The sequence below is a fragment of the Sinocyclocheilus grahami genome, unplaced genomic scaffold (genome assembly GCF_001515645.1).
Source record: "Sinocyclocheilus grahami isolate Dianchi unplaced genomic scaffold, SAMN03320097.WGS_v1.1 scaffold2957.1, whole genome shotgun sequence".
In the NCBI taxonomy this organism is placed as follows: domain Eukaryota; kingdom Metazoa; phylum Chordata; class Actinopteri; order Cypriniformes; family Cyprinidae; genus Sinocyclocheilus; species Sinocyclocheilus grahami.
Window position 1 is genome coordinate 1 of NW_015508130.1, and position 12365 is coordinate 12365.

The window sequence follows — 12365 nt, forward strand, 5'->3', positions numbered from 1 at the left end:
GCAAAAACACATGAAATAACACTTAATTTTAACATTTTTACTCTTGTTTAACAGTCAGAAGCAAAGCATGCTGGGAACTAGAAATCTGCTTTAACTCATTGCGTGAATGTGTGTATATGTGTACATACATTCACATTTATATGGGAACATCTATGTGCAATACATACTCAATAAAGGATCATACAATTAATATTTATTTTTGTCTTAATTTCTAAATATATTTGTATGTATCAATATATAGCTATATATTGAAAATGCATATATTGTTGTATATTGAAACATATAAGCATTAGTTTCCAATATATGGAAATGTATTATGTAATATATCACATTATATTTTAGATTATATTCCCATATAGTTTTGTTCCGTAAGGGATTGTAAATCACTGTGGATTAAAGCATCTGCCAGATATTAAAACGGCAACTGTTTTACCTGGGGTCAGAGGTCAGTGTTGCATCATTGAAGGCAGAGGGCACATTCTTCATGGGTTGATCACAGCTTGATCCAGGAGATGGAGAATGTATTTTAGAGACAGTGTCCTCATCTTCTTTCTCTTCACAAAGACTCATTTTGGATGCAGCGTCCTCCTCCTTTCTTAAAAATAATATTGAGAGATTGATTGACCTTAGATTGTCAAAAACAATTAAGAAATAGACTGAAATGCAAACAGAGAAGAGTGTAGCTCCATGAGGGTGATGACAGAATTTTCATTTTTGGTTGAAATATCCATTTAAGTAGTACACTGCAAAATACTCCTATGCACACAGTCTGCTGTAGAATAATTGCAGGACAGCTTAAGATAAGTGAAGTTTACATGAGTGCAAACATAATGAATTGCAGTACTTTTAGCGTATTATAGCTGAAGTTCATTGCAAGTCAAGTTAATCTCAATACAGCACAAATGTAGATCAGCCAAGATAAGCTCATTTTAAACTAGTGCTGTCAAATGATTAATCGCATTCAAAATAAACGTTTTTGTTTACATAATATATGTATGTGTACAGTGTATATTTATTGTGTATATATAAATACAAACACATTCATGTATATATTTAAGAAAAATATGTTATATTTATATATTAAATATATTTATATAATATCAAATATAATAATTTAAATATAAATGTATATACATGTAAATATTTTCAATATGTGTGTGTGTGTGTGTGTGTATTTATATATACATAATAAATAAACACAGCACACATACACATATTATGTAAATAAAAACTTTTACTTTGGATGTGATTAATCGCGATTAATCATTTGACAGCACTATTAATTTAAACAAACATTTTAAACACAACTTTCAGATATGTGTTATATTGAGGTACATTCATATAATTTCTTACTGTTTACAGCTTTAAGGCCTGATTTTAGACTAAGCCAGGATTAGGCCATAGTTCAACTAGGACATTTAAATCATTTTTATTAACGTGCCTTAGAAAAAAACTTTAATGGTGTGCATCTTGAGACAAAACAAAGGCACTGATATATTTTAAGATCAGTCAGTGCAAGTTTCTTTTTTTTTAGTCTAGGCTTAAGCCTTGTCTGTGAAACCGGGGGTAAATCTCTCAAGAACTGAAAATCTGGACCCATTAAATAATGCATATATAGTTTTACCGTTTACGTACTGTTAAGGTCATCTGGATGCAGCAGAAGTGTGATATTCATCACTGCTTCTTTTTTTTTTTTGGCGAGGCTGCAGAATGAATTTCATTATATTTTTTCAGTAATTTTTTAAGACAATCGCGACGCGTTGTTTTGTGTTTGTGCATCAAAATAAATAACTATTGGTTCATGAATATTGTTTCTGATTACTGAACTTATAACAATGCCCCTGAGCAGAGTCACGATAGACAAACATCTACACATATCAAACATTTTCCATAGCTCCATAGCTCTCAGTCTATAATATTTAATAATGTTATATGCACCATGTGATATACAGCCAGAGTAAATCTGAATGCATATTAAAATTATTTACTTTTTGATTGAATTTAATTGTCGATGTTTTGCCATTTTTGTTCATAGCTGTTAAGATCGAAATATAATGATCCAGGTTTGAAATCCCATTTAAGGATGGCTAAAAAAAAATGCACTTTATTTTATGACTACATGGTTACATTAAGAAAACGTTCCTTACTTACCATAAAACTGGCGTCCGTTTAATTCCCAGTGTTAACTTGTGTTCCTCGAAAAGGCCTCTCTGTCATCTTCTTTCACTTTCGTTTTAGCTGGGCTCATATGAAGCACTCTCGCGCTCTCTCTAGCGGCGCAGAGCAGCAGCACATTCTCATCTGAGACTCACAGCAGCTGTGCTGTTAACAAGCTGCTTTAGGTGACTGAAAATGATCATTAAACTAAACAGGGGAACTAGACATTCGTCGGAGCCAGTTTCCAAACGTCCCTGTTTCGTCCCTCATCTGACATTTCCATTACAACACTGGAAAAATCCAGTCGCCCATGCATAAAAATAAATGTAACTATAATCTGTTACAGTTACTGAGAAAAAAATTTAATTACAGTAAGGTATGAAAATGTTAATGATTACAAAGGGAGTTACATCTGAATATTTTCACACATACACATATTTAAAATATGAGACACCAATGTTTCAGGAGTTGAGGACACAGAATATGACACATGCTTATTCGATAACTGTTTTATTTCCTATTTTGGTTTATGTATATGATTTAAAAAATAAAAAATTAAGATTAACTGTTTTTTTTCCAAGGCATTGTTAGATGCCAGTGTTTCCGGTCATAGCTATGCAAAGATTTGATTTCAAAAACAGTATCATAGCTATTAAACTATATCTTCTGATTTTAAATCTGTATTTAACCTCAAAAAGATCTCAAAGTAAAAAGAGCTGCTAAAGTCCAATTTGTAGGTGGTTGTGCTTTACAATTAAATTATTATAGGCCTGATCTTAATTCTACGGTGGCCGAGAAGTGCAAAACAAATCACAATTCTGAAAACAAAATAACAAATTACAAATGCAAATGCAAGTCTAAAAAACAAAATAACCATTCAGAAAACATTATAACAAGTCAGAAAACACAATGACAAATCTGAAAACACAATAACAAATCAGAAAACACAAGGACAAATCAGACAAACCGGAAGAGGTAGGTATAGTTTGAGACAGCGCCATTGGTTTGGGATTACTCACCGCTGACTGGACGAGACATCTGCCAATCACCGTATACAGAGAAGAACCAGCCGAAGAACAGCAGAGTCCTGGTAGAAAGTTCAGAGATGGTATTAAAGTAGCTCAGTTTAAATGTATTGTATGAATTGCCTTTACTCTGGAATAAAAAATACGGAGTGTATATTTACATTTAGTTAAAAGTAGCTATTAATCATCAGCTCCAGTGGCACAGATGGATAAGTGCTTGCCCTTTGGCTTTTTGACGCGATCGACCCAGGTTCGATCCCGCCTTTTGCCAAACTTTTTTTCCCTCCCTTTTCAAATCTCGTATCACATCATAAAGGCATTTGTTTTCAATAGAAATTAAGGAAATAATCAAAAAGTTGAAAAGGGGGGGGGGGATTTCAAAAACAAGACAAGATTTGATTTCAAAAACAGTATCATAGCTATTAAACTATATCTTAATTGTTGTTGTGTTTTCTGAATTGTTATTTTGTTTTTTAGACTTGCATTTGCGTTTGTAATTTGTTCTTTTGGTTTCAGAATTGTGATTTGTTTTGCACTTCTCGGCCACCGTAGAATTCAAGTGAAGAAGGACAGTGACAGTACTGACAGTAATCAGTGTTGAGTACCCCTGTAACGTTAACCCTGTCTGCTTTAAATGTTTCAAAATAATTAAAATTTGAAAACAATAGAAATTTAGAAAAGTAATCAAAAAGTAATCAAGTGAAATCAGTTACATTACTTTAATAAAGTAACTGAAACAGTTACATTATTACATTTTAAATAGGGTAACTTGTAATCTGTAACCTATTACATTTCCAGAGTAACCTTCCCAACACTGGACCTGACACCTTGCAACTCCGACAAAGAGAGTTGACAAAATTAAACTAAAATATAAACCCAAATTGGATTTTAAAGGGTATCATTCCTTAAAACAAAATCCCTTTTTTTAACTGTGATAATAGAATGCAAAATGCAAAAGAATGCAAAATGTTTTGCAGATTTATATTATTATTATTATTTACTATAGTATAATAGATTTGAATACATTGTAAAATGAAGTTAATGTTAAATTAATAATTTTCATTTCTGGAAAAAGAAAATAGGAGTAACTTCTGTAATTAAAAATGTCATCAAATCAGGAGTCTGTTTTCAGCTTTTAAACATCAAAATCATGATACCCTTCTGTAATATAATTGAACATATAGGCTACAATTAGGTTTATGCACTCCCCGTGCGTGAAGAAAATAAGGTTGCATCCCAGGAGCTCTACAAGAATGTTATAGAGTGATTAATGCAGCCAAGGAAACCATGAAGAAAAATAACACAGATAAGACAGATATTGAACTTAAATATTGCATTTCTATATGGTAAAAATGCACACTGATATGCCCATATGTGGCAAAAAGGCCTATGTGCTCTAAATTTCGGACCACTTGGTCCAAATCCAAATGTGTTCATTTTGTTGTTTTAGGTTAGAAGACAATGGGAAGAATTGCCATCGGACTAACCACAGCTGACAATATATATTAGGGATGTGCGCGACGACTAATTTGACTGACGTTTAAATGAAAGTTTTGTATCCAACTAGTCTAAAAGCAAGAAACCCCCAAAAGATGGTAAGAAAAAAAAAAAACCTCTGGCGTGCATGTAGCATATACAGTGGGTACGGAAAGTATTCAGACCCCCTTAAATTTTTCACTCTTTGTTATATTGCAGCCATTTGCTAAAATCATTTAAGTTAATTTTTTTTCCTCATTAATGTACACACAGCACGCCATATTGACAGAAAAACACAGAATTGTTGACATTTTTGCAGATTTATTAAAAAAGAAAAACTGAAATATCACATGGTCCTAAGTATTCAGACCCTTTGCTGTGACACTCATATATTTAACTCAGGTGCTGTCCATTTCTTCTGATCATCCTTGAGATGGTTCTACACCTTCATTTGAGTCCAGCTGTGTTTGATTATACTGATTGGACTTGATTAGCAAAGCCACACACCTGTCTATATAAGACATTACCGCTCACAGTGCATGTCAGAGCAAATGAGAATCATAAGGTCAAAGGAACTGCCTGAAGAGCGCAGAGACATAATTGTGGCAAGGCACAGATCTGGCCAAGGTTAAAAAAACAATATAACAAAGAGGGAAACATTTAAGGGGGTCTGAATACTTTCCGTACCCACTGTATAATAGCCTATATTTGAACTACTTAATCTATGAATCACACTGTCAAATCCCTCAATGAATTAGAGGATGACAAGAACTCAACAGAGAGATGAGAGAGTTCTCCAAAACTGACAGGTCAGTTGAACAGACGAGATTTATATTTAGATTTATTCTTTTGTTTTCTACTCAGCTGTTTTCATTTGTTTCAGAGAAGACTTTTTAAAGTTTCGTTTATTGAGACAAAGGATAAAGTTCAATCAAAACTCTTCTTCTTTCCATCAGATCACATCTTTGAGGAGATCTTGTACTCCAGTGATGTCGGGCTGAAAGGTCCCTGAAAGAAACTCGAGGATGTTGTCAAGAGACGCCTGCCAAAGTGTGTGGGAGAGACCAGACTGATAAAAAGAGACAGAGAGGCCCTAAATAAGTCCCTACAGGTAGAAGAGAACTGAGAGAAACATGACATAACATTTCATTGACATTGCACAACAGATTTCAGACATACCACAGTGGCACTGCTGTAGTACATACACATACATAATCTACTTGTTTGGCAAATTCTCTCTAACCAAAGCATGCAGTTTACAAAAACCAAAACATATTATGTGTTATTTGCATTGTTATTTGTTCACATGACAATATGATGACAGTCCAATAATCTGTCAAAGAGTATGTATTGCTCATTTTCTGTAAACAGGGTATTAAATAATTTGGCAGTAAAATATGATGTTCAGTGGTTTTCCTTTCATAGCTTAATTGAGCTATGACACTCATATGTAATGTTTCTCCTAAATCACTTTTTTGCAACTTACTGTGTTTTCCAGAAAATAAGTTGCAAATGCCTATAAGCACTGGATAAAGTATTTTTACACTTCCAAATATTTTTTTTTCCAAATTAATTTGCCATACGCAGTTATATTATCAACAAAATTGTCTTTGTCCCAAAACATGGAGGACACTGTATTTACAATTACAGATTTCACTGATTTATCATCTGCTTTGACTTCCTGTTCTTTCCTGTTCCTGCCCTGTTTTTTTTTCACAAACATTGGATTGATTTATTATTGTGAGTAATTCACTAGTGTGAAGAGAAGTATAGTGAATGGGTCAGCATACATTATTTACAGCATACATTACACAACACAGTTTTACTTTTATAAACTAAAATATACTGTTAGAAATTGTGCTTTTATAATGGGCAAATACAATGTAGCATTACCATTATTACCATTATTACATAATTAAAATTACTTAAATGTTTAGTCCAGTTTATCAATAATACACTATCCAAATTGGGCAACTATTGAATATCAGAATAATGGAACAGTGAAAGGAAGGAATTAATGGGAAAAAAATGCATTCCATATCAAACTCACAATTATGACACCTCTATTTAATGAACTTATATGCTTGGTTCTGATTGGCTAGCTGACTTTTACTTCACGGCTAAAGTAGTTCTAGTTTTAATTGAATTTCACTTTCATATCACTTCCATACAGTTTCATTTTTCATATCTCTGTCAATAATTCATCTCTTGCATCTGATCTGCCATTTTGAAATGTGCAGTTTCATTTAAAATAAATAAATAAATAAATATAATGGCTAAACAAGTAATGGCTTTATTGTTGAGCAGCAGGTGCAGATCATAATATGTGTGCTCTTGTGGACAAATTGTTTTCATTTGTTTGACTTTAATCCCCATTTCTACAGGATAACTGGAATAAAGCAGTGGACGAGTGGAACAAACTTCACCCAACTGTGTTCTTGGATAAGAAGGATTTCAGCACTTAAGTATGTTATGTTCGAAACCCTTTAGATTTGATCTCACCACATTTAAGTGAGTGTAATATCGTACATCTCCTCTCACACAGGTGATTCAGCTGGACTGCACTCACAGCACGGGTAAAAACCATCAACAATGTCTATTTCTACAGGAAGTGGAATCTCACTGAAGCCTTCAAGATTAAGAAATATGAGGTACTCAAACCACTTTACAGTGATTTAGCATTTCAGAATTTTCACATTTGAATTACACTTATAATTGTAAGATTATGTGACCAAATGACCAAAAACCCTGCCAAATCCCCCTGTAATTACATTTAAATGTAAATTCTGGGCCGAGAACGTTCCTTACCATTCTTTGAACGACTCGGCCCAAGGCTGGAAAAGCAGCTTGTCCCTTTAAAGGGATCATATGATGCTTTTTTAAAGATCATTATTTGGTGTATTTGGTGTAACAGAATATGTTGACATGCTTTAATGTTCAAAAAACACATTATTTTTCAAATACTGTACATTATTGTAGGTCCTCTATGCCCCGCCTCTCTCAAAAGCTTTGTTTTCTACAAAGTCCCTCCTTCCGACAAGCGCAGTCTGCTCTGATTGGCCAGCTGACCCAGTGCATTGTGATAACAACTCCATATTTCTCTAACAGGTATAAAATTGCATTTTTTTTTCTCTGCAGTGAAAAAACAGATGAAAAGCGCTGAGAATTTGCATAAATACTCCTTACACTTCTCAAAGGACGTCATGAAGGCAAGTGAAGCATTGAAACAGAAGCAGACAATCTCCTCTATGGGAAATTATGTCCTGCTCATGAGTTTTATCATGAACTTACTTTTATAAGCTATTATCAAGACTGCCAGCATTATTTACCACACATTAAGATATTTGATCATGTTACTATTTTACTATCTTAAACTTGCAGTTTACACTATGACCTAATCTAAACTACAATGCAAATAATGTTCGAAACACGCATTCACTATGGCACATCATTGCAATTTTTTATTATTATTATTTTTGTGTGCACTCGCTGCAGAGTAAAAGAGCAAAGATTGTACTAAAGCACTTTATCACCTAACTATCTGCATGTGATAGAGATCTCCAGTCAATTAAATTTACTTACATAGCACATTTTACAATACCAAATTCCAAAGCAGTGTTACAACCTCCATGCAGTAAACATGTGCTGACACTATAAATTATGATCTATCTTTTCAATCACATGCTTCCCAGCCAGGTGTAATGCTTAACACTTTAAACGGTATACTGTGTAGCTATAAAATACACTACACTCCTAAAAACAAAGGTTTCAAAACCATCTTTCTTAGAGTGAATATCTAAAGACCTTTTTTTCTCCACTCTAACATGGTCACTAGAGTGGCATCTATTCAAAAGGTACTTTTCTGTACCTTATTTACCCCTAAGTAGAGCATATTAGCAGAGCCTGTTTGCAATGGTTCTTCTACATGCTGGTATTGCATGTTTGGTGGTTCTTTATTGCCCTTTGTATCTTTGTGTTTCTTATTGTTTGCATTGCTGGGACAAATTTGATGCATGTGTACTATTTAGACGATTATTTATTACTTTTACATTGAAATATGATTGCCCCTTTAAGAATGCCAACAGTTGAGAGAGTGTTTAGTGGAGTAGCACAGTTTCCGCATCCGTGATATTTAAGATTATATTTTTGTATCTCTTTTATTTGTTTTAATTTATTTACAAACCGAGATTAAAGGAAGACATTTTAATCAGCAAAACTGAATGCATTATTTCATTGGACACGGAGCGAGTCAAACCAAAACTATACAAAACTCTGTTACAAGTATTTTTTTATTTGACTGTTAATGCCCTGCGAATTAGACATTACAGGATATTCCGCTATGTTTCAAGTTCGAAGGAAGTGTATATGTTCCATATAGAGGTAGGCTATAGTCACACTTAACACTTCTCTAGTCATGCCTTGTCCAAATACCCACACTTGCGGTCTTTGCACTTGACCACTTGAACACTTACAGTATATGATGTATTCCCTGTATTTGGGCCAAGTGTTCAAGTGAGCATGAAGACCACAAGTGTGTGTCGAACTTTTCATTACCTGATGGGACACACTTGTAGTGTTGTACAAATGCAAGTGTTTACAGAGATTTATTTTAATTTTAATTGTAAATACTTTGCATTTTAAAATCAACTTCTAAATGTCTGTTCAGTAGTCCCTATAACATGACATAATTTTAATTTGTGGTGCTTCTAATTAAGTGATAAAAAGCAGTTGCAAATGTTGTACAAAATAAATATCACCACTATACTCATCTTTGCACCAATAAAACGTAAAAACACAGTTTTTCTACCAAATTATATGTAATATCTAATTATTCTATTAATATTTAACTTGCATTGGAAAGGTTTCCGTGACCTCTCACGAGATCTCGGCAAAAAGTCTCAGGATTTATTTCCAGAACATGATGCATGATGGGATACACTAAGCCTCGGATAGCGCTCCGGAGCGGTATTCGAGATAGTGTGGGTTTAGTGTGCGTTAAGGGCACTGCGCTCTGGCATTTTTAAGACCTGGGACAGTCTTGCGCACTTACTTCCTGTTGCGCACACGCGCTCTCAAGTGGCCAAGACCGCAAGTGTGGGTATTTGGACAAGGCATGACTAGAGAAGTGTTAAGTGTGACTATAGCCTACCTCTATATGGAACATATACACTTCCTTCGAACTTGAAACATAGCGGAATATCCTGTAATGTCTAATTCGCAGGGCATTAACAGTCAAATAAAAAAATACTTGTAACAGAGTTTTGTATAGTTTTGGTTTGACTCGCTCCGTGTCCAATGAAATAATGCATTCAGTTTTGCTGATTAAAATGTCTTCCTTTAATCTCGGTTTGTAAATAAATTAAAACAAATAAAAGAGATACAAAAATATAATCTTAAATATCACGGATGCGGAAACTGTGCTACTCCACTAAACACTCTCTCAACTGTTGGCATTCTTAAAGGGGCAATCATATTTCAATGTAAAAGTAATAAATAATCGTCTAAATAGTACACATGCATCAAATTTGTCCCAGCAATGCAAACAATAAGAAACACAAAGATACAAAGGGCAATAAAGAACCACCAAACATGCAATACCAGCATGTAGAAGAACCATTGCAAACAGGCTCTGCTAATATGCTCTACTTAGGGGTAAATAAACATATCTACCTCACTATGTGGAAATATTTGCATAATGCCGCCCAAATGTGCACGCAAAGAAAGAAGGCGTGGTTTCAGTAACCGCAGTTAGTGTTGAAGCAGCATGTCAGGGAGACGCTGTGTGTTTCTAGGAGAAAGCAAAAGCACTTTATTTGGCCTTCCAGAAGTAGATGCATTTAGGAATCTTTAAGATCACTTACAACAGAACAGCAATGCATTTTATGGATGACCGTTTCGTGAACCTAGGAGAGGAGGTAATTCTGACTTTGCTATGACAATCTGGTGCTTCTGAATCAGCTACTGTTTTGTTATTAGTTTAAGTATTTGCTATTGACTGTTCAAATGCGGAGTTTTGCGCATCGTGTGTATGTGTGTGTGTGGGTGTGTGTGTGTGTGTGTATGAGCGAGCGAGCGAGAGAGAGAGAGCGAGAGAGCAAGAGAGAGAGCGCGAGCAAGACACATCACAGTGGAGTCAGCTGTTTTAACCGTGGCTTGTGTACTGCAAACACATACCAGCTTCATCACTGTGTCTGTCACGAGTCTCTGTTCCCCTTTCGAGCTTGAACTGATGGTAAAACTAATGACATTATTTACTGTCTTTACATTTATTATGAAAGATGAAGCTGGTGATTATGGTAAGGGGCGTTACATTTCCGACGAGTGCTTGCGGTGTTCGGCCAATCACAATGCACTGGGTCAGCTGGCCAATCAGAGCAGACTGCGCTTGTCGGAAGGAGGGACTTTGTAGAAAACAAAGCTTTTGAGAGAGGCGGGGCATAGAGGACCTACAATAATGTACAGTATTTGAAAAATAATGTGTTTTTTGAACATTAAAGCATGTCAACATATTCTGTTACACCAAATACACAAAATAATGAGCTTTAAAAAAGCATCATATGACCCCTTTAACTGAAAGCAATTTACACTGACATAGCATTAAATATGCCAATGCTTCTGATTTTGATCAAGTAATGTTAACTTGTACACCAGTTAACTTAACACCAGTAATGTTTTTTTTGTAAGGCCCAATAAAAAATAAAACCTACGTAAATGTCCTAAATAAATTCCAATCCTTGCTTAATCTAAGCACTGATCAATATTGCATGCACCGGAAAAAAAATTCTCTTTTTTGTTTTCCAATACAAATATTGTGACACCATTTTAAAGCAAGATACATTTACATTCACATATTAACACATTTAGATGCAAATTCATGAAGTCTTGTTTTCTGAGAAACTGAACAAAATGACCAGATCTTATGCTTAAAACAAGAACTTCCGCTGTCAATGGGGAATCAAAACTTGTTTGAATTAAGTTGATTTTTTTTTTCTGAGCCCTTTGGCAGGTGATTGTTTCTGTTTTAAACAAACTGAATTAATTTGGATCAATTTCCCAGAAAAAAAGGCTTTTTATTTTATGTTCACTGAAGCAAGTGCAATAGCCACTTTGACTGGCTTCCAGTAACATCATTATTACACAGTGGTTTCTTTCTCGTAACATGGAGGTCGAAAACCACTGAATGCAACAACACATTTTTACTTTAATGTACATGTTTTATACTTCAGACAAGTAGCTTATGTAATGAATATGACTGGTTTCCAGTTAAACCATTAGTTTGTCATGGTTGCATGGTCATAACATGGAGGTTTCCGTAGTGTAGTGGTTATCACGTTCGCCTAACACGCGAAAGGTCCCCGGTTCGAAACCGGGCGGAAACACATTATTGTTGTTATTTTTTATTTGTACTATTATTATTATTAGTTTAACACAAGCTTATGAATGTGAACATAATATCTGTATAAAATTTATCTTAAAGACTTATGTTGAATTCAGAACAGCATACTAGCACACTGCTGTAGTAGAAAGATAATAAGAGTAGTATGCTAGCATGCGGTACTAAATTAGCATTAGCCCCCACAAAGTTTGTCTCTAACTTCATAATACTAAAAATGCTTATTTTTCCATTAAATAGCCTATTGTACTGTGTATTTATCTATGGTAAAAATATATTAAGTGTCATTACCTTAATTTTTTGACTCACACCCA

The 12365-nt window shown here is 34.4% G+C and overlaps 1 non-coding gene and 1 pseudogene across 1 annotated transcript; both read left to right on the top strand.

Moving 5' to 3' along the window:
* Positions 1-7393: 7393 nt before the first annotated feature.
* Positions 7394-12365, top strand: part of LOC107575857 (deoxynucleoside triphosphate triphosphohydrolase SAMHD1-like) — a 17713-nt pseudogene continuing 12741 nt past the window's right edge.
* On the top strand, positions 11965-12037 carry trnav-aac (transfer RNA valine (anticodon AAC)). Its single transcript has one exon. It is a non-coding gene; the product is annotated as a tRNA-Val (tRNA).